The following is a 24,522-nucleotide window of genomic DNA, read 5'->3' on the forward strand; positions in this document are numbered from 1 at the left end:
GGAGATTCCCAGGCTAGGGGTCTAATTGGAGCTGTAGCTGCCGGCCTACGCCACAGCCACAGCAACGCGGGATCCAAGCCACGTCTGCGACCTACACCACAGTTCACAGCAATGCCGGATCCTTAACCCACTGAGCGAGACCAGGGATCGAACCCACAACCTCATGGTTCCTAGTCTGATTCGTTAACCACTGTGCCACGACAGGAACTCCCTCATTGTGGTTTTGATTTGCATCCCTAGCTTAAATCTTCACTGATTCCTGATACCTAAAGAATTGAGCCCCAACTCCTCAGCACAACACTTGAAGTTTTCCATGATCTGGCCTGTGTTCTGCATATCTAGCTGTAGCTCTTACTTATCTGAATCCACTGGGAATGGTTTGCAGATTCTCTAAGTTCTTTAGCCATTCACGCATCTGCATCTTTGCTAACCCTGCTGTCTTTGCTTGTAATGTTCTTCATACACTTCCATGCCCTCCTTGCCCCAATCCATCCTGTAGGCATGACTACTTCCTCCTTTACTGTACACATTTCTATCATAATACCTGTAAGACTTTTTTTTTTTTGCCATACCTGTGTCATATGGAAGTTCCGAGGCCAGGGATCTGAGCTGCAGCTGTATGTAACCTATGCCACAGCTATGGCAACACCAGATCTTTAACCCACTGCACTGGGGATCAAACCTGTGCCACAGAAGAGACCCAAGCCACTGCAGTCAGATCCTTAACCCACTATGCCACAGCAGGAATGGCTCATAACACTTTATTCTATTTCCTCACCTACAAGCTTCTCTTCTCAAGACATTTTTGTTACTGTTCACTATTCCAAGATCCTTTACCACAGATTGTTTCCACATCCTGCTCACGATGTGAAGCATTTTTTTAAAAAATGTAGCACTGCATGTATTAGCTGTTACTATTTATGACAAATGAGTGTTATTACACCCAAATTACCCACCCCCAAGTTCAGAGTAGTTGTATAAATTTAAAAATTATAATGGTAAAGCTGCTGTTTCACTTCTCATTAATATTACTTTCAGTTGTGACATATTACAAGTCAGGAAATAAATGTTCCCCAGTGACTATACCCATAGATTTACTGGGGGGCGGGGGGAGGCACAAACTACAATTAAAGACCTAGTATTTACAAAATAAGAAATTATGTCTTTTGGGGAGTTCCCGTCGTGGCGCAGTGGTTAACGAATCCGACTAGGAACCATGAGGTTGTGGGTTCGGTCCCTGCCCTCGCTCAGTGGGTTAACGATCCGGCGTTGCCATGAGCTGTGGTGTAGGTCGCAGACGCGGCTCGGATCCCGCGTTGCTGTGGTTCTGGCGTAGGCCGGTGGCTCCAGCTCCGATTCGACCCCTAGCCTGGGAACCTCCATATGCCACGGGAGCAGCCCAAGAAATAGCAAAAAAATTAAATTAAATTAAATTAAAAAAAAAAAGAAATTATGTCTTTTGGAAAATATGATGTTAGAAGTAATAGAAAAATTAGTATTTTCCCCACTATAAGGTGTGTGTATTGGTACTGTGAATGCACTTTAAAAATGAAGTCTGTCGTTGCTATGGACTGGTAATCCAAGTTAAATGAAGTCATAAGGGTGTGGTATAAGTTAAGCTCCATAGGGTTAGTGACCTTACAAGAGGACGAAGAGAGAAAGCCTGTTGTTCCCCAACCTGACTCCCCAGGCACACAGCAGGAAAGGCCCTGTCAGAAAATAGCAAGACACCCGCAAGCCAGTCAAAGAGAGTCCTCACCAGAAACTGAATTAGTCACCAGCTTGATCTCACACTTCCCAGCCTCTAATACTGTGAGATATAAATTTTGTTTTTGAAGAAGCCACAAGTCTATAGTATTGCTTTGTAAGCAAGCCTAAGCTGACAAATGCAGTCAGAGAGATTGAAAGTCATCAAAGGAGTTTCTTGTGCATTTAGAAGTAAAAGCTAACTTGAAACTGATCACTTAAATTCTTTTTTCTACACATAAACACTCAAAAGTTCTAAAAGTACTAAAAGGGACATGGCAGTCCTGCCAGAAGAGTCCTAATTATGTTATCAGAAACAACCTTTCTCTGAGAAAAATCTGAGTAAAAATTAGATGTTCATTTTGCCTTTTATGTTTTCCACAGAACTTCATTTTCCAAAACTGTTTACCCCAACCTGACAGACACTCCAATTGCATGAAGTAAGTTCCATGAGGAAACAGTTCATACGTTCTTTTATTTCACACTGCATATCATTTTTATTTCCCATTTTCATGTCTCACTCTAACTCAATATGCTTTGGCTGAAAAAAGGCAGAATCAGCTCACAACTGGATTTTTTGCATCTATATTCGTTATGATGAAAGTGAAAACACTGCCACCCAACTGCCTCCAAATTAAATGAAATCTCATAACAGCCTCCAAACTGCCTTCTCTTCTGACCAACTATAGTTTTTAATTACCCCAAACTTATCTTAAACGTTCATTTCCTACAAGAAACCAGTCCAAAGTTATTTTTACTGATTGCTTACAGTAATTCTAGTCATCCCAACACCTTTGCATTTATATTCAGTTATAGTTATGTTTACTGATTCATTTCTGTTTATACTAATTCATTATACAGTGCACTTATTCCTTTAAAAAAACATTTACCAATTACCAAACTCTTACTATGTATGAAATCTCATGTATGTAAGATCATAGAACAGCCTCTGCCCTTGAGATTTCAGCCCTAAAAAAGACATTATATCAGATATGTACATCGATAATACCATGAGAGATACAAACAAGGGACGAGAGAGAGAAGAAACTCAAAGGAAATGGTAGTAATTTTTTTTTTTTTTTCTCTTTGAGGTCGCATCTGCAGTGTATGGAAGGCTAGGGATGAATCGGAGCTACAGTTGCTGGCCTATGCCACAGCCATAGCAACACGGGATCCGAGCCATGTCTGCAACCTACGCCACAGCTCATGGTCACACCGGATCTTTAACCCACTGAGCGAAGCCAGGGATCGAACCTGCATCCTCATGGATACTAGTCAGGTTCGTTAACTGCTGAGCCATGAAGGGAGCTCCCAGGAAATGGTAGTAATTTGAGTATTAAAGAAATAGTTCTATTTCAAGAAAAAGTTGAACCATTTGAAATTGCTATCTAGTAAATAAAATAGTCAAATATCAACTATTCCACATGGCTCAACATGCTCAAATAAAGGTGAAAGAAATTCAGCTGGACCTTTAAATAAGGACTTTAAAGCACAGATCAAAGTTGTGCAAATCACGAGAGCACATACACAAACACACATACACACAACTTTAAAAGAGCCTGGGAAAGTATAGGGCATATTTTGTGAATAATAAAATAGATAAAGTGCTAAAAGGATAGCCTGGTACCAGAATCCTAAATGCCAAGCCTAAAAGTCTTGCTAGGAAAAGTCAACGTTTCACAGTAAGACAGCACTCTATACCCTCTAGGGTAGCTACAATCAAAAAGACAGACAACGGTACGTGTGAGCAAGATTGTGGAGAAATTGGAATCCTCATACCTGCTGATGGGAATGGAAGGCAGTATAGCCACTTTGGAAAACAATCTGGTAACTTCACCTTAAAAGGTGAAATGGAGTTACCAAATGACACAGCAATTCCACTCCTAAACATACACCCAGGACAAGTGAAAACAAGTCCACTCAAAAAACTACACAAATGTACTTCACAGCAGCATGATACATAATAGCCCAAAAGTCAAAATGCACCATGCCATTTCCTTGCTTGAAATCTTTCAAGGCTCCCCACCGTTCCTACCTTACCACAGCCTCAAGCACCTGATCTGTACTTGATCTGCCCAGTCTCCTTCTCTAGTTTCCTCTTCTGCATCTCCCTCTCTCCTTGCTATTCTCGGTCCAACCACACTGGCCTTCTTTGAGATCCTTGAATAAGTGGCACCTCAGCAGAGAGCTTGGTTCTGCAAAACTCCTTCACTCATTCCCCAAAGACTACAAACTTTAAGAAGGAAGAACTGTCAATTTTGCTTGGCGTTCTATTCCTAGGACCTAACATGGTACCTGGGATTAGAACAAGCATCCCAGAAATACTGCTTGAACTAATGAATGAGTGAAAAAATGAATGAGAATGATCAAAAGATTGGATTATTCTAATCAAATTCATCAGAGGCCATGACTAGAACATCCAAAACAAGATGAAGAAGAAACCTGACAAGGAGATGGGGAGGGGCAGAACAAGGGTAGGGGGAAGATAAACATAAAGTTTCATTTTCCTTCTGGACTTACTGTACATATATGATTTTATATACCATATATGATATCCTGTTTCCATTAAAAATTCCTTAAAACACTGGAGCAAACATTTCATTAAAGAGGTTATATCTTCGGTGAATGACAAATATATATTTCCTAATTAGGTAACCATAGCCTTAATCTTGAAGTAAGACTCAAAGACTAAACAAATATTTGAATATGGTATTTCTTACAATAGAGTCAAAAGGAAACTAAATCCAACAGCTATACTTATTTCAGGAACTCTGGGCTATCACTGTAAATTCAACACCCCTGCTTATAGATAAATAGAGATGACATCCAATCAAGAAATACAAACCATAATTTCTTTAAATATTTTCACTGTTTTTTTCATATTAAGTGATTTTACCAGAAACTGTACCTATCTTTTAAAATACATTTGAAAAATATTCTTATTTAGCTAAATAATGGTTCTTTCCTCTCCCTCTCCCTCCTATTTTTTTTTTGTCTTTTTATTGTTGTTGTTGTTGTTGCTATTTCTTGGGCTGCTCCCTCGGCATATGGAGGTTCCCAGGCTAGGGGTTGAATCGGAGCTGTAGCCACCGGCCTACGCCAGAGCCACAGCAACGCGGAATCCGAGCCGCGTCTGCGACCTACACCACAGCTCATGGCAACGCCGGATCGTTAACCCACTGAGCAAGGGCAGGGACCAAACTCGCAACCTCATGGTTCCTAGTCGGATTCGTTAACCACTGCGCCACGACGGGAACTCCCCTCCTGCTATTTTTTTAAGGCCGCACAGCCGGATATGGAAGTTCCCAGGCTAGGGATCAAATCGGAGCTGCAGCTGCGGGCCTATGCCACAGCCACAGCAATGCCCAAATCCCTTGAAGCAACACCAGATTCTTAACCCACTGAGCAAGGCCAGGGATCAAACCCATATCCTCACAGACACTATGTCAGGTTCTTAACCCACTGAGCCACAAGAACCCCTGATTCTTTTTTTTTAAAACTAACTAAGATGCGCCAGAGAAGTCTTCCCCCTAATGTCATTTCAAGCATAACAGAAAGACCTTCGCTGTCTGCCTCTCTGGTCCTACCACACATCATCAACAGTTTCCACCATTAGGGTTCCTGAGCTTAATGATTCTTTTTCAAATGTCCCAACACTATTATACCCATAATAATTAAGGGGAGAGACCTCCTTTAAAAAACACATATGGTTGGCTCTGTAACTCTTCTAAGTAAATAATTTCATCAGACTGAACTAGAACAACAGAATATAAATTCGATGACTTAGGAACATCACCCTTGGCAATGCCGGACATGGTTATGTTTACAAGGCTTCTTCTAATTCTGTGATCCACACACTTAATCTAACCTCATGGCCTCAGCACAGTGGAACTCGTTATTAGCTTCAGTGGCCTGACTCACTGGAGTGCTTCTACTCTGCCAAGGTGAAAAATGAAAACGCATGGCCTGGAGCAATCCTGGCACTTGCCTTTGTGACAGCACACTGATTTTTCTTTCAAAGACCACATGTGGTTTTCCTTCACAAGGCTCTTTCCAAATCTGCAGACTATATTCCATTTCTTAAGAGTTTAGCTACCTTCCACATTACAGCAAACTATCTATGCTCAATGGTTCCATTTTCTCAGGACCCACTGACTCCCTAATCGTTTCAATCTGGCGTCTGCCTCTATCAAACCCATAAAATGGCTCCTTTCTATAATTACTAATGACCTAATTTTATTTTTTAATTTAAAAAAAGGTCTTTTCTCAGTTCTGTTACTATAAATTCAACTCTCTTCACTAGCATATTCTTTCAGTTATCCCATTATCTCAGTTTAATTTCATCAATACTCTTGAATACTTACTATAAACAAGACACTACTGTTCTAGAAACTCCTAGAGATACAGAAATAAATAACACAGAGTTGCTTCCCCTAGTGAGCTTTCACTCCAATGTACTTAATACAAGTACATTTTCCAGAATCTGGAAAATGAGAGAGAAATAAAGCACCTGGGGGTTTGGAAGTTGGAATGGTCACATACAGCTTTAACCTAGGGGCTTTAAAAAGGTTTTTAGAAAAGTGACATTTAAAGTTAGCCAGAAAATATAAGAGGCTCATCACTCTCTCACAATTTCATTAAGCAAAAGAACAATATGGGGAAAAAAAAAAGAATTGGGAAATCCAGGGCATAGTCAAGCTATTTTAAGAGGCAGAACACTTTGGTCGAAGTGTGAGATACTTGTAGGGCTCAACCAGAGATATGCCTGAAAAGACAGGTTTTGATTAGTCCACACAAGTCCTAAAAAGTAAGTTGATACTTAGTTCTAAATACAGGGAGAAGCCACTGAAAATGTTTGCACTTTAGAAAGATTCTTTTAACAACAGATCAAAGAATGGATGATAAGAGAAGGAAAATCTGTTAGGAAACTATTGAGACCACCTCAAGTCACAGGTACTAAGGGCCTAAATTAGCAGAAAAATGAAATAGTAGATGCAAGGGACAGTGGAGACAGAATCAATAGAACTTAGCAACTGATCTGACATGATGAGAACAGGAGAGAAAAGGGTCAAAATATGATCTTGAGGACTGCTGACTGAGAAACCAGTATGCCAAATCTGGCAGCAAAGAAAAAGGAGGCAATTTGGGGAGCTAAAAAGTTTCATCTTGGGATGTTTAAGATTAAGGTGACATGAAAGCATCCATAGGGAAACATATGCGCCCCACCCACCAGTAAGCCAAAGGAGTTTAGATCTTCCCTGGTCATGTCTTCGTTCATCCATTCATTCAGGCAATTTTTATTTAATGCTAACTGTGTTGGATGAGTGCACTCTGAAGACAGATGTGATACAGCTATATTATATTAGATGTGCAACCCCAATTAAATCCTTGTGGGAGAGGCAGACTCCTACTAAACTATCTATGAAATTGACTGGGATACATGCTACAAGAGCAGTTTTAAAAACACTACAAAGTAGAAGAGGAAAAGATTGACTGAGACTGGGAAAGGCAGACCTGAAATATATGTCATTTTTTTATGGCCAGTGGCCCTTAATAGGATTTGATGGTAGAGTGGAAAAGTAAAAACATTCCAGACAGAGAAGAGCGTTAAGTAAACAGATCATCTGGGGAAACCTATGTGACTGGGCTGTGTGGATCCACGGCAAGGGTGGAGGCAAGAAAGGCCCAACTCTACGTTCTATGAAGAAACCACAGAAACCATGGTTCTAGGAAGGATGCCATGAGTTCAGATTCTATTTTGTAAGCAATGAGAAGCCATCAAACATTTCTGAGTAGAAGGGTTACATGATCAGTTCGACATTCAGTACGAGACTGTGCTGGCGTGATGGAGCACCACCTAGGGGGAAATGTCTAGAATAAATCAGATTAGTGAATAGGCTATTGAATGAAATCAGTAACAGACAATTGGATCAGACCACGTAACAGCAAAGATGACAAATACAGAGGGTAAATCTGAGTGGGACCTGTGGAAATATGCAGTAGATTTAGATGTTGTTGAATCTGAGGTTCTTGCAAAGTATCCAAGTGAATGTGTTCATCAAATGGAAATACAAAACTTTTCCAGTTTTTAAGTTCTTCGGAAAGTTACAGTTAGGTGATAGCTAAATCCATGAAACTCATCATGCAGCCCAGGGACAGCATATAAAGCAATAAGAGAGCTGACATTTAGTAAACAAAACTACTTTCATTTTCATAGAACAGAGATTGTAGATGGAAAGCTAGGCAAAAAAAAAAAAAAAAAAAAAAAAACGTTCAGGGAGACGGAAGAATCAAGAGAAAAAGTTTAGTGAAAGCCAAGAAGAGTATTTCAAATTGGCAGTTCATATTACATAATAATACTATGAAGAGTCAAGAAAAATCCAATGGATTCATTAATAAGACATGAAATCAATCACTATGTCAACACAATCTACATAATATTTTAGAAATAATCTAACATGAATGAAAAACTGAGGTGATACAGTATAGACGGCCTCAACTTCTTGTCTCTCAGTAAACTTATCTGTATCCAAACTCACTTTTTCCTCGTATCTTAGAAGATGACACATTCTTTTTCAGGTTCAAAACAATTCCCGCCTCCCATGTTTTTCATCCTGCCTGTTCCATCCAGTCTCCTTTGGGAAAGAGTGAGTGAGTCAGAGAGAGAGAGAGAGAGAACATGCAGAGACTTTACATAACACTGGACATTCAGCAGAAACTCAACAGTGATATGCTGAATATATGCCAGAATCATTAATAACACATTTTAAACTCCACGGTTAACTACACTATTGATACTCTTTCTAGAATGCCATTAGTGACTTCAGGAACAAATCCCGGAGTCTCATTCCTTAGTTCTTGCCCTCCTTAACTTCCCTGCAATATTTGATATTGCTGTCACTGCCTCCCTCTTGGGATTCTTTTCTCTCTAAACTTCCGTCCTCATTAAAATTTACTGGCTTTCTATGGTTCTCTTCTTCCAGTTGCCCTCTAAATACAGACTCTTTAAAGTTCTGACCTTGGCTCTGTTCTCTGTACTCCATGTCTCTCTGAAATATCATGGATTCCCACAGCTTTAGTTATAATCTCCATGAGAATCACTTTCAAACATCTTTAGTCTTCTCAGTCTCACATTTACAAATATTACTACCACTAGCTGGCCCCAACCTCTCTCTCTCTCCAGCCCTATTTCTCACTCTGATCCTGTCTGGCTACTGCCCACACCTTAACAATGACATTAAGCTGCATAGTAAGTAACCAGAATTACACCAATTAGTTTTTTTTTTTCTGCTTCTTAGGGGCCACACCTGAGGCATATGGAAGTGCCCAGATTAGGGCTGGAATCAGAGCTGTAGCTGCCAGCCTACACCCACAGCAAGGCCAGATCTGCGACCTACACCACAGCTCACGGCAACACTGGATCCTTAACCCACTGAGTGAGGTCAAGAATTAAACCTGGATCCTCATGGATACTAGTCCAGTTCGGAATTTGATGAGCCACATCAGGAACTCCCCTAATTAATATTTTCTAACTGTTCTTTTCAAATGCAAGTATAGGCACCAGCCATCTATTCTTTTTTTTTTTTTTTTTGCTATTTCTTGGGCCGCTCCCGCGGCATATGGAGGTTCCAAGGCTAGGGGTCGAATCGGAGCTGTAGCCACTGGCCTATGCCAGAGCCACAGCAACGCGGGATCCGAGCCGCATCTGCAACCTACACCATAGCTCACGGCAACGCCGGATCGTTAACCCACTGAGCAAGTGCAGGGACCGAACCCGCAACCTCACGGTTCCTAGTCGGATTCGTTAACCACTGTGCCACGACGGGAACTCCAGCCATCTATTATTGATAGCTCTAACTAGTGAGTTATAAAATATTATAACTTTCAAAGACTTCCTATATTTTAGTTACACTCCCTTCATTTACAGATAAAATATAGCCCAGTGAAGTGAAGTGAATGATTTGAAATCTGATAGCAAATTGATCGCAGAGCCAGGTATATCAAGTCCCTTCTGACTAAATCGCATTGCTTCTGATATGGAGTACAGAACCAAAAGGACAAATACCCTCAGGGCGTTTATTATCCAACCAGGGAGATAAAACAAATGAACACATGCACATACATACACACCAATATGTCTAACACAAACTCACTGTATGAGAATGAAATTCACTTGAGACCAGTCAAGGAACGCTCCTTGGAGAAGATAAACCTGAACTGGATTTAGAAGTGGGTTAAAAATAGGAGTACGAGAAAGCAGTATCTTTGAGTTTCCCATAATTTTTTAAAGTTATTGGACAACAAAGAACATGTTCAATATGAGAAGACTGGACTGCTCATTAAACCTCCCGTTTACAATTCAGTTTGAATCCAAGTGATATTATGGAGATGATAAACTCTACTCCCTGTAAGTGATCATTTATCCAGCTCCTTGTGTCCATCAGAAGGAGTTATAAAAGGGCATCAGAAAAGTAAGACTTTTCCACCTCTCCCCTCCATCTCTCCCCCCAGCCTCCCCAACACCACTGGCAAGTGAAGAGGAGATCCCAGAACTGTGAGCGATCCTTGCCAGACCTCACCCTTCCCTCCCCCTCACCACATTCCATCACTGCATCTTTAAAAACTGTAAGGATTAACTTCACTATACCCTTAATCTCCACTTTACAACAGTTCCCACAAGAAGTCAAAACCACCAGATTAACCCCCTCCTCTAACCTCATCTTCCGTTCATTCCCCTCCCAACTCCTGTGCTTCAAATTTCAAAGTCAAGCATCGGCAAAATATTCTTTTTCTCTTTTCAATGGTCTCTTTACCTTTTACTCCAAAGAAACCCTGATTTTCCCCTGAAGACGCTGCACTTTGTACAGCCCTTTGAAATGGAAAAGTAAGCCCTCTTTTTTTCTCTCTTGTATCTGTCTCCTAGGACAGGGCCTAAAAATTGGGCCCAGTTCTTCACTGCCACTTTCAGACTATTTCTCCTCTCCATGTCTAAAAACTCCAATCATTTGATCTTATGTCATCAGAATATACAATCCCCAGAGTTAGAGATCTGCCACTGTCACTGCTGCAGCTTGGGTCATAGGTTTGATCCCTGGCCCAGGAACTTCTACATGCCATACGCATGGCCAGAAAAAATAAAAATAAAAAACAACATACTACCGGAGTTCCCGCTGTGGCTCAGTGGTTGAGGAATCCGACTAGGAACCATGAGGTTGTGGGTTCAATCCCTGGCCTTGCTTAGTGGGTTGAGGATCTGGCGTTGCCGTGAGCGGTGGTGTAGGTCGAAGACGCGGTTTGGATCCTGCATTGCTGTGGTTGTGGTGTAGACCGGCAGGTGCAGCTCCAATTCAACCCCTAGCCTGGGAACCTCCATATGCCACGGGAGCGGCCCTGGAAAATGCAAAAAGACCAAAAAAAAAAAAATACACTACCGTCTACCCCTCCTTGTTGAAGTCAACAACCAGTCTCTAATTCAGGCTTCCTCACCCATCACTCCTTGAAAAATTAGCTTCCCGCTCACCATCATTCTTTCTAATATCAGTACAATCGCCATAAATCTTAGTGACCTCAATATCCACATAAATGAATATTCCAACACCCTGACCTCTCAGTGCCTTGCCTCCTCTCTCCACCAGTGATCTTGTCCTCCGTTCTGCCTCGGCTCGGGATCACACCCTAAAACACTGGCATTACCAAGTAACTGACCACCTTCATTTACATTTCAAATGTCCTACTTTAACCAGCTCATTCTCTCCAGGACCCCAGCCAACATCTTTAACTGTTCAATTCCACCAAGACTTCCACTATTCCTACTACCTTTCATTGTCACTCATTATTTCATGACCTTACTTCTCTCTTTCCCCAATATACTAAATTCCATAGCCTGTAATCACACATCACTGTCTTGGGTGCTTCATGGTAATACCCAAATTCTAGCTAAGCCAACTCTGTCTACTCCAGATCTGTACCCATACAGAGCTGGATTAGTGTAGAGAAAAACACAAAACCATACAGCCCAGACACACTTTGAATTCATGATCATTCACCTCAACCAGGCCCTTAATACTGCCCAGCAAACACACTTCATTTCCCTAGTTCATATGTCCTCCTTTTCTCCAGACAACTATTTCATATTCTTAGAGCCAGATTAAACCGCTCAAACCACCAACCCCCTAATCTTGCCAAGAACCAACCATTCTAGAACGATCACTGCCCTACATTTTGACTTTGTTAATCTTCAACCCACACCCTATCTTGGAACATTCTCACCCTTTCCTCCTGTCCTTCCATGACCCAATCTGGGAACTTTCTCATCTTCTCCTCCTACCCCTCCCATGTAGCCTAATGCTAACCTTGACACAGGTTACTTCAGCCACAAGCCCCGATAAAACCTACTACCCCCTAACACCGAGGAGCCTGAGCCTTCTCTCAGTGCTCCTGGCCATTTGCTGGCCAATAAGTGTATTTGAAGCCTCAACGCTCTGGACTCTCTGCCTCTATTTACTTCAGCTCCAAATCCACAGCCCTTTCTCGCTCTAACAATATTGCCTTTTCTTTCTTCAACCTCTACTACCTTCTCCACCTTGAACTTTAGTAGATGAAGTAGATTCCCATTTCACTGAAAAATACAGAAGTAATCAAAAAAGATCTTTCACAGGCTTCCTCAACGACAACCTCTGCATGTGTTCATATACTCTCTGCTTCTTTTCCTACTGTAGGTAAATCATCCATACTTCAATCTAAAGCCAGCTCCTCCATTAAACCATCTCCTTCCATCTTCGCAAGAAAATCTCTCCAGCATTTCCTCCCTCTGGTTCCAGCATCGGAAAATTTTCCCTCTCCTCAGTCATTCCAGTCAGTATAGAAACCTGCCATTACTTCTCTTAATCCCTCAGATACCACTTCACTTAGCTTAGCTTCCTTATAGCAAGCAAAATGCCTAGAAAATGGATCTATACTCACTGCTTCCAATTCCTCACTTCTCATTCTCTCTGAACCCACTTCCATCAGGCCAACAGAAATGCCTCTGTCAGTCTAGCAAGAACCTCTACTTTGCTATACTCAATTGCCAATACTTAGTCTTCATCTATAAGCAGCCCTTGACATAGCTGATCCTTCCTTTTGAAACATTTTCTATCCTTGGCTTCCCCAGTACTGTCAGCTTACGGCTTCCTCAATAGGCCCTCTTCCTCTCAGGTCTCCTATAATCATTCCTTCTCACTTCTTAAACTTCAGTCCTTGAACCTCATATCTTCTCTATGTACACCTCCCCTCCTTAATAATCTCACTCAGTTTCACGACCTTAACATCTCTAAGTTGATGAACCCAAATTTATAGCACTATCCCACACTTTTCTCTTGAATTCTAGATTCCAATAACCTATTCACCTCCACTTATGCACCAAACCAACCTGCTCTTCTTCCTGAAACCAGCTCTAACATCTTAATAAACAGTAAATCTATCCCACTATGCTTTCTTAAGCCAAAAACTCTAGAATCAACTTTGACTCTTCTCTTAGACTACATGTTCAGTACATCAGGAAATCCTTTTGGCTGCACCCTCAAGACACGTCCAGGATCCAATCACTTCTCTCTCCCTCTTTGCCCCCCACTGTCATCTCCCTTTTGGATGATTCCAATTGCTTATAAACCATTCTCCTTGCTTCCGCACCCCAGTCTTTCTTAACACAGCAGCCAGAGTGACCCTTTTGAAACATCTGACAGTCACTCCACTGCAAAAAAAACTTCCACTATCTTCCCATCTCAAAATAAAAGCCAAAGTCCTTAAATGGCCCAGAAGGCCTTTCACAATCTGTCCCCACCCATGCCTCCCTGATCTCATCTTCTACTATCTCCTCCTTCATTTTTTTGCACTATAACAACATAGGAGTCCTTGCTATTCCTCAAACACACCAGACAAGCTCCCACTTCAAGATCTTTATATTTTGTTACCTCCGTCTGGAACTCCTATCTCAAATATTCCCCTATTTCTTCCCTCATTTTCTTCAGCTTTTTTGTTCAATGTCACATTCTTCATGAGACTTTCCCTGGCCATTTTGTTGAAAGTTGCAAACAACTCCAAACCCATTCACTCATTTTCTATTCATCTTCCCTGCATTATTCTTCCCAAAACACACTGCCATCTGATATATTTTTTGTTCTATTTACTTATTTTTGCTCTCTTCCATTTAGTTAATACTTATTAAGTACTTACCATATGTCAGAACAGTTCACATACTTATAAAGATTAAATAAAACAATGCATGAAAAGAGTTTAAGCACATTACCTGACAGACAAAAACACCAAAACAATGTAAATGGAGGCTGGAACATACCTCCTACTGTCATCAGAGAATTCCAGTTTAAAAGAATGAGGTTAAACACAAGACTGGAGAATTAAAATAAATGAGATTCTAACAGTTTGATCCATAAAGAAACAAGGAGCTAAATTATCCATAATCAGTCTCCACTAGAGAAAATTTAATACAATTTATCTAAAACAAGACAAGAAAGCAAAAAAAAAAACTTTCAAAAAAGGAAAAGGAAATTTCACATTTCCCCTCAAGCAACCAGTTCCAATTAATTAAATCACTGATGGATACAGAGATCTTTTCTGCTTTCATCACAAATGCTGTGTACTATTTCATTTCATGACCAAAAAAGGATGTCTATTGTTAGGTGTTTAATAGTAGATTATTATATGTAACTATACTGAAAAGCATCTTTACAATATAAAGTATGGGACATATAAACTACTCTCTCACTCCAACTAGGACCTGTGAAGTTTAAGCTATGAGAAGGAAAAAGCCATCTGGCCTTTCAGAGTCTCAATCTCATACTGCAAAGTGGAGATAAAAATACCTGCTCTTCTTATTTTCTTGGATAGATATAGAGACCAAGTGAAAATAATATGAAAATCCTATCTAAGCATTAAGATTCTTTTATATATAAACATCACTATTCTTAAAAGAAAGGGGGGGGCAGCATCCAACAACTGATAATGTACTAAAATGTGGAAAATGAAGTTACTGTTAAAATGTTTAAGATATATATGGGGCTTTCTAAGAAACAAGGCATCTTCTCAGGAAGCCTTTCTAGATTAACACCATTCCTCCTAGATGACTCCCTGGATCTAAGCCCTCCTCATCACATTCATCTTTGATTCATTGCTATTTCTTACAGGTTCTTTGCTGATGTTTTCAAGCAAGATTATGTTTTCTGGTTTGGTAAAATGCAAAAACTCAATAAATGTCTATTCAGCAAGAAAATTTGGCAAATAAAAATCAGATCTCTTCAGAGATTAGAATTTACAACATATCTGTTACATTTTAAATGACAATAATAAAATAATAAGATTTACATTAAAATAATTTAAAGGGGTAAAGTTTATAGGAAAAGACATTAAATAAAAATATTCCAGATGATCAAATCTATCATTACAAATAATAAAATATTGTGGAAAAAGTCACAAGATGTCCAAAAAAGTAACATCATCTTATTTTTGACAAAAGCCAAACTGGACAGAATTTGGGCATACAAATGAAAAGATGACATAGAATCACAGGCTCATGGTCCAAAAACATTTTTTTTAATGGTCACACCTGCAGCATGTGTTAAGTTCCCAGGCCAGAGACTGAACTGGAGCCACAGCTGCAACCTACACCACTAAACCACAGCTGCAGCAACACCAGATCCTTTAATCCACTACGCCAGACTCGGGATCAAACCTGAACCTCCACAGCTACACAAGATGCTGCAGTCGGACTCTTAACCCACCAGTCGGACTTTGCACCACACTGGGAATGCCCAAATATACTTTTTTCAAATTCCCAGTAGTTTCATAAGTTTCACAGAGTGATTTCAAATAGTTAAGATTAAAAGAATTATGGCATGACTGGAGTTTCAATCATGGCTCAGTGGTTAATGAACCCAACTTGTATCCATGAGGACACAGTTCAATCCCTGGTCTCACTCAGTGGGTTAAGAATCACCAGCGTTGCCAGGAGCTGTGGTGGATTCAGACGCAGCTCAGATTCTGCATTGCTATGGCTGTGGTGTAGGCCGGCAGCTGCAGCTCCAGTTTCAACCCCTAGCCTGGGAACCACCATGTGCCCCGGGTGCAGCCCTAAAAAGATGAAAGACAAAAAAAAAAAAAAAGAAGAAGAAGAAGAATTGTGGCATTACTAATCAAATTAAGTTATAGCCATTCCATAGTATCTGCTTTAGTCACTAAATGCCACCTCCCCTGACAACAAAAAGATTTTTCCCAACATGTACTTAAATAAGAAACACAACTGTGTTTCCAAACTAAGTGTTAATTCTCCATTACCCATATTCCATTTAACTGAAAGGCTACCAAAAGAATCATTTTCTTTATCTAATTCTTCTTTTTATGATGAGACTGATCTCCTAAATAGAGTAAGAAGTACTGAGGAAGTGAGGGTTTTTCGAATGAGCACATTCAGTGACATTCAATGAACTCAATTCAATGAGGACATTCAAGTTATAAGAAGACTTGAGGGGTGGAACAGCTATACAAGATCATCTCAAAGTCAAAATCTAAGATTCTATGACTCAGAGCATTAAAAACCCTGGACATAAAATATTTGGACTACAAATGAAGAGTTATGATTCTAACTATTAAAAAGATCTGCTAATCTGAATTTTACCATTTTTAATATCCCCTTCAGTTCTTGACAGTCAAAATGCCCCCAACTCTCTCCTACACACACACACACACATGCACAACATACATATAAATAAACTATTGTCCCATATGAAAATGAGATTCAAAGACTTCTCCATCAACTTATTTCTTAGCTGTAGTACATAAACATTCCATGAAAAGGTCCTCACACAGCAGCAATATTGTGAAATTTTATTCATTTTTAATCAGTGAGGGCACTTTTCTGCCGAAACCTTTAGTTAGAATTAAGACATAAAAATTATAATCATGACACCCTTTCTATTCCTATAAATCCTTTAATGAGGGGGGAACACTGACAAGATTCAAATATCTAAGCCATAAATAAATAAAGAGAAAATTCCTAGGTCCCGGATAACCTGCAAGTAATCAATAAGGTTCAGAATAATGGAGGGGTAAGTGTACTCTGGAACAAAAACAATCATAATAACTCAAAAGTAGGCCAAACACTTTCTGGCCTCTACAGCAATAACATCTTTATCCAGATAAGTCAAGTGTGCTATGTCAAAAAAGTTATAAAGAAAACACACATCTTAGAAATTAATAAAGTTGTTAGAATATTTTCTCAAAAGCTACAAATCTGATCAAAATACTTGTTAATAATACTAATTTTTCTTTGTACTTACTTACATGTAGACTCCTTATCTAAGGAGGCATAAAATACCTCTTAGAATAAAACTGAAATTAGATGTTTAGGATAAAATGGCAATTTAGAACTACTAATGTTACCAACCCTTGGGAAGAGCAGTTAAAGACTGTACAAACATGCAAACAATTTACATTCACAAATAAGCTTATCCAAATTTGCAAGGCCATGGCCTCTGTAAAAGGGAAATCTTTCTCACTGGAATTCCCCTCCCTTTAACACACTCCTCGTTCTACCCTATTATTCTCTTTATTCCTAATTAAAGAGAATCAAGTCAATATTATTTAAATGTTAACTTCTGGCTCCACAAAATAACCAAATGAACATATATACACACCTATGAAAGAAGAGAATGTAGGTTTTGAGTAAGAGAGGCATTGTACAGGACAGCACTAGTCACACTCCTTTTTAGTAGTCCTGACACTGTCTCAGCCAGAGAAACACAGTTCTCTTTCCACCACAAGATCAAAACAGAAAACCCATCATCTGACTCTTAGTCATTCCCACACATTTACTGGTCTGCTGTGATTATGACGGAATGTTTTTTTCCCTTGATACACTATTCCTAAGAGCAATGCTCTACCCTTTTGGTCTGAAAAGCTCTACTATTTCAAAGTGTAGCACTGAAGGGAAAAGAGTTGTGCCAACAATTCACTGGTAAGGTGGGAGAAACTACTCCCTATATGCTTTTCAAAATATTATCATTAAATAAGACAAAGTGCTCTCCACTTTTCCATTTTTATTTCAATTAGGAGATTTTTTTTTTTTTTAATCTTTTCTAGGGCTGCACCCGTGGCATATGGAGGTTCCTAGGCTAGAGGTCTAATTGGAGCTGTAGCCACCGACCTACGCCACAGCAACTCGGGATCCAAGCCGAGTCTGTGACCTACACCACAGCTCACGGCAATGCCAGATCCCTAACCCACTGACCGAGGCCAGGGATCGAACCCAAAACCTTGTGGTTCCTGGTTCAGATTCGGTAACCACTGAGCCACGACGGGAACTCCAGGAGACTTCTTCATGTTATACTTTTTCCTGAGAATTAATCAGGCTAAAATCTTCCTAGCAAAATTATGTCTAAACAAATGAAATCTGGTACCTACAACAGAAATACTACTTGCCTCAATACTTACTGAACTTATAAGCATCCCTGTTATGCTGCAAAGGCAGAGGCATCTGTCTCCAGAGAGTAGGGGTCATTTATCACCCATGCCTCAAAGTATCCTTGCAAGGATGCAGACTAGGAACCTCTATCTCTACTAAAGGCCTCTTAGCCATCTTCCCTCCCGCTCTTATCATTTTCCCCTCCTTCTGGAGAGCAGGAACTTCCTAATTTCCTTTTTCATACCCTCTCTCTCTCTTCCACAGACACTCACGACATCACCACTGCATCAAGTACTAGGGCTAGTGCTGAAAAGATTCATTTTCTTCAAGGGACTTACAGTCTAAGGAAAACGCCAGAAAACAGATTCCCTTTCTTCAAGGGACTTGCAGAAAATGCCGGATATCTAAGCATCTCATAATAGTACAGAGTGGGAATGAAGGGGCATAAGAGATACAACGGAAACAGAGAAGAGAACACGAGCACAAAACAGAGGCAGAAGTGCTAAGTAACTGAAAACATGAGCTGCAGGGGTCACAAAGACTTGGTTTCACCATTTAGCAAATAATAACTCAGGCAAGTTACTTAATCTTATTTCTCGCTTAGAAAATAAGATATTGACACTTTATAAGCCTGGAATAAGGATCAAAAAACATGATATGTAGGAAGTATTTGCCGGGGCCAGCTCAGCAGGATTGGGGCTGAAGAACGGGTGCTGTGGAACTTAAGGAAAAATAGTTAACATAAAACAAGACACAGAGACATTTATCTTAAGTAAAGGTGGGAGCCGGGGGACTCGAGGTCTCAGGGACCAAGAGCGCCCTGCCTCAAGAAACCACACGGCTTTTACTGTGAGATCAAGTGAGGAGTGGCTATGGGTGGATGATACAGGGTTTGTTTACTATATATAAGTTCTTTTACTATTTAAAAAGCCACTTAGGTGGTAAAGGGTTAAGCTCTTACTCTGACCTCTAGGCACATAACAGTTCTTAAGCTTAAGTCACTTATGTCTTTAGGTCTTTGCTCTTAAACTTAAGTCATTTACCAGCACTGTGACTGTTTTTCAAAGCAGGAAGATGGGATAAAGTAAGACAAGAAGATGGGATAAAGTAAAGAAGGACAAGATGGAGTTTTCAAGGAAACATGTCTTGCAACAAGTATTAGCACTAAATGCTTAACTGGTAGAAAGCGTTCCACAAATAGCATTGGAGAAGTACAAGTGTACCCTTTTCAGAAGGGAAAATAGGATGAAATTAAAAATAAGGTTCTCCTTTTAAGAAGTAAACCCACTAATTAAAATGAAGCAAAGCCTTGGCCTTAAATTACTTTTCACTCCGATATACCCTGTAAAATGTCCTCTTTTGACTAAGATAACTGAATGTAATAAGCTTTAAAAAAAGTTTTAATTAATGGATGAATCACTAAATACAAAGCAAAAAAATCAAGGGAAAAATTATATAACACACACACATTACACATATACACACACAACCCCCCCATACATGCATCCTGTGTAATTTCTGATAGATTCAAGAAAACTAGCCCAAAACTTCAAACACAAAACCAATTCCATCACTAGTATTTTTCAGTAATAGCTGTTAGCAAAGCATTGACTCTCTTTAGCTCTGCTGGTTTGCTGGACTATTAATGGAATTAACATTATCGTCTATCACACTAACACTTGGTGGTATTTCACAACAATGAACAGAAAAACAAAATTCAAACACTAAAAGGTGCCACAAATATGTTTATCCTCCTCCTAATTCTCCTGATCTAGTATTTCAAAATCCGACAAAAACCTTTATAAGCAAAAGTGAAAAAGCATTTCTGAAAATTAAGGATACAGATAAACATACCAACATTTTACACTCTTAATTCAAAAGAGCCTGGAAACAAGCAGCTATCTTTTCATATATCCTAGTAAGCAAATGCCTCCAAAGAACTTGAGAGAACTTGCATTTCTTCGATTACTGACCATAGTTATTACAAAAAGATTTAAATCACTTGCCTTAAACTCCTTCATTCCTACTGCCAGTTTAAATTTTCTTCAGTATTCCATAGAAAGAAAAGGTTCTTTTCAAAAAGTACTCTCCTGAAAGTAATGTCCCGAGGACATACATAGCATGTTTGCCCAAGAACATTAAAGAATGTATTCTATATTCTGTGAAGAAGCTTTTCTAGAAATGCAAATTTTGCTGTCAATACTCACACAATGGACTATAGTGTCATAAGCACTGTTAATGCTCTATTAGGCATTCTGTTGAAAATTTTATTTAAAAAGATAATAAAAGACCTGCACTGTGTATAAAGCACTTGGATTACAAAAGACTTATTGTCAGAATATTTGCAGGATCTCCAAAACAGAAAAACAACTCAACCAAATTAATTATAGTTTATAGTAATTATTTTTTAAAATGCTACACCAGAAACCTGAATGTTTTTAACTTAACCAATCTACAGCACAAAAGAGATGGCATAAATGATCTGATCATCACTGCATCTGATTGACAGAGGTAAGAGCCACATTTCGTATTCTTCAGAGAAACAAAGGAGATTTGAGCTCTGGGACAGCTGGCTCACATTGGCATTAGTCTGGAAAATCCCAAGGTTCTGAAGCTCATGTGACCTTGGACAAAGTTTAATTTGTATTATTTTATTTTCAGGTCTATCAGCTACATTTCCCTACCTAAAAGTTAAGGTATATTATTTGGTAATGCAACAGAAAGTATGAAAACCAGGTTGTATCAAAAATGATTTATACACATCTTTTTTTTTCTGCAGAGTATTGTTTCTTCAAGGATCTTATCTGGAAATTTAAATAAATAGGTAAAAACCAAAGTATTCTAGCCAAAATGAATGTGTCCATGGGGTCTGGTAAGAATTGGAGAGCAGGACAGACCTTGAGTTCCAGCACCAATCCAAACACCCTTAGCAACTCCTTTTTTAAAAGAGCTTCTAGAACTCCTTCAAAATCCCTGATTCAAACTCAGATGAGAGCTGAAATTAAAGGTCACATGGATTCATAAGTAGCCTAGAGAAGAAAAGTTATTCATACATCAGTTAGGCTGAGAAAAATGTCATACTAAACTGAAAGCTGTTAAGTTTATTAAAGCTCAAAGAACACTACACTGAAATTATAATTCCTTTTAGAAACAAACACTTCCATCCAAATTGAAGTATAATGGCAGAAATATTAAAAGAGAGTTGACCACTCAACCAAAAAAAAAAAATGAACATCACAATCAAAAAATGGGAAGACCTAAAAAGACATTTCTCCAAAGAAGACATATAGATGGCCAGCAGGCACATGAAAAAATACTCAACATCAGTAATTACTAGAGAAATGCAAATCTAAATTACAATGAGGTATCACACCAGTCAGAATGGCCATCATTAACAAGTCAACAAATAAAAATGCTGGAGAGAATGTAGAGAAAAGGGAACCCTCCCTCCTTCACTGTGGGTAGGAATGTAAATTGGTACAACTGCCATGGAAAACAGTATGGAGGTACCTTAGAAAACTAAATATAGAACTACCACATGATTCAGCAATCCCACTCTTGGGCGTATATCCAGACAAAATTTTCATTCAAAAAGATACATGTACCCCTATGTTCACAGCAGTACTACTATTCACAATAGCCAAGACATGAAACAACCCAAATGTCCATCAACCGATGAATGGATTAAGAAAATGTGGTACAAGAGTTTCCATTGTGGCTCAGTGGTTAATGAATCCGACTAGGAACCACGAGGTTGCAGGTTCAATCCCTGACCCCGATCAGTTGATTTAGGATCTGGCATTGCCGTGAGTTGTAGTGTAGGTCACAGACACGGCTCTGATCCCGCACTGCTGTGGCTCTGGCATAGGCCGGTGGCTACAGCTCCAATTAGACCCCTAGCCTGGGAACCTCCATATGCTGCAGGTGTGGCCCTAGAAAATACCAAAAACAAACAAACAAACAAAAAAAGACAAGAAAATGTGGTACAATGGAATACTATTCAGCTATAAAAAAGGACGAAAGAGTACCATTTGCAGCAACATGGATGGACCTGGAGACTTTCACACTAAGTGTAGTAAGTCAGAAAAAGAAAGACAAATATCATATGATATCACTTATATCTGAAATCTAAAATATATCACAGGAATTCCCGCTATGGTGCAGCAGGATCTATGGTGTTTTGGCAGCACTGGGATACAGGTTTGATCCCTAGCCTGGAATGGTGGGTTAAGGATCAAGCTTTGCCACAGCTACAGCTTAGATCCCTGGCCAGAGAACTCCACATGCCTCAGGTCAACCCAAACAATTAATTAATTAATTTTAAAAATAAGGCACAAATGATACTATGTACAAAGACGGACATGGAGAGACTTGTGTTTGCCAGAGGGGATTGGGAGGGAGTGGGACAGATGGGGAGTCTGGGGGTGGTAGATGCAAATTATTACATTTAGAATGGATAAGCAATGGGGACCTACTGTGCTGCACAGAGAACTATGTCCAATCTCTTGGCTGAGAACATGATAGAAGATAATATGAAAAAAAGCATGTGTGATATATATATATATATATATATCACACTTTATATATATTATATAAAGTGACATATATATGTCACTTTGCTATACAGCAGAAATTAAATCAACTATACTTTAATTAAAAAATTAAAATTAAAAAAATTTTAAAGAAAAGGAAAAAAAAAAGAGTGACCTATTCTGTACACTCTTACTCAACACTTTTACCTGGACAAGTATAGAAAACACATGGGGAATTCACGCACTGACAAATGACCTTGCTTGTAATTTTCTCATTCCATCTTGCAAATATGAATTTATCATTAAAACTACAAAGTTACATATCCATTCTTCAGGCTATTTAGATAGACATTTTTATTTTTCTAAGACAGAGAAAAATGAATTACTAATTGGTCACTACCCCATCAGCATAATGGGGTTTTCTGCACAAACTTCAGTCATGTAAGTGGACTTGACATAGGTATATTATTTTGTCTTGTTCTGCAGTCAATAAAACATTCTATAGGACAACACTGTAAATCAACTATACTTAAATTTTTAAAAAATAAATTTTAAAAAATTCTGTAGGAAAATAAGAGCATTCAATGTCTCTTTCTAGCCTAGAATGTTTAAATTAAAAATCTAATGTACTGGCATCACTCAGTGATTTAGCCCATGTCTATAATTTTGAATATTGTTTCCTATTTACCAGATTAAGCTGGTTGTTAAAATTCATAAAATACAGAGAGACTTCTTCCTGCTTGTTTCTTCCTCTTTCCCTCTATCTATGTAATAAGGATGAGGAAAACATATCTTTTAAGATATTTTTAAAGTAATAATACTTAACATTGGTGTATCCCTTTACAAATGTCAAAGAGCTCTCATACACATTATCTTCCACACACATTACTAACTCTGGGGCCAGACCGCCTGATGCTAAGTTCTGGTTCTACCACCCTGTTGTGACCTTGAGAAAGTTACTTAACCTCTCTGTGGCCTCAGTTTCCTCATCTACAAAGTGGGGGTAATGATAATTACTATACTTCACAGGGCTGTTACGAGAGTTAAATGAATTAATATACATGAAATACTTAAAACACTGCCTACCCCATGGTACATACTACACAGGCATTAGTTATTTTTTTAATTATTGTCATCATCATCAATTACCATCAGGCTCAAAGGAGTTAGGTGACTCATCCGGAGTCACAGTTAAGAAGTAAAATCTGATCTAAAAAACGCAGGGCTAAGAAAGTATCAAGACTTTTCACAACATTGTGTTATATGTATCATACAGCATATTTTTTTAGTTTTTTTATTGAACTATAATTCAACACACTTTTAAAGACCATAATCAGAACTCTTTTAAACATGTAAGAACTCAAATAATTCTAGACAGCACACACAGGTAGCCGAGCTAAGAATTTATCTTTTACCCAAAACACACCTCCATCTCTTGTAAGCATTTTAAAAATAGCAAAAGTGAGTCAGAGCTTCAAAGAAAATCATTACACTGGCTGAACCAGGTGAACCTATCATTAGTTTTCCAATATTTGGAATTCCTTTTAAATAGCAAAATGTATACCCCACGAACCTTGAACATTTCCATGCTATGATTTATGTTGGGCAATGAAAACAGCTTGCACTTAGAGCTAAAGTTCAAGTTTCAGTTCCACCTCTTATAAGCAGGGGACAATGGACAATCAATCACATCACTTCTCTGAGCTTCAGTTACTCATCTGTCCAAGGAGGACCTATCCCACAAGGACCTATTCTCACAAGCTGTTATGAGAAACAACTGAGATAATGTAG

The 24,522-nt window shown here is 39.1% G+C and overlaps 1 protein-coding gene across 6 annotated transcripts in view; it reads right to left on the reverse strand.

The window, feature by feature from the left end:
* Positions 1–24,522, reverse strand: part of MTMR2 (myotubularin related protein 2) — a 110,634-nt gene that overhangs the window by 71,822 nt on the left and 14,290 nt on the right. Inside the window, exon 1 of one of the 6 annotated variants that reach the window (XM_047751975.1) lies at positions 17,433–17,451. The exons of the other annotated variants lie outside the window; for them this stretch is intronic. The gene's annotated coding sequence lies outside the window, so the exon portion shown is untranslated. Of the gene's footprint in view, positions 1–17,432; positions 17,452–24,522 lie in introns of those variants that run through there. 6 annotated transcript variants of the gene reach the window in all.

The sequence above is a fragment of the Phacochoerus africanus genome, chromosome 11 (assembly GCF_016906955.1).
Source record: "Phacochoerus africanus isolate WHEZ1 chromosome 11, ROS_Pafr_v1, whole genome shotgun sequence".
Lineage (NCBI taxonomy): Eukaryota > Metazoa > Chordata > Mammalia > Artiodactyla > Suidae > Phacochoerus > Phacochoerus africanus.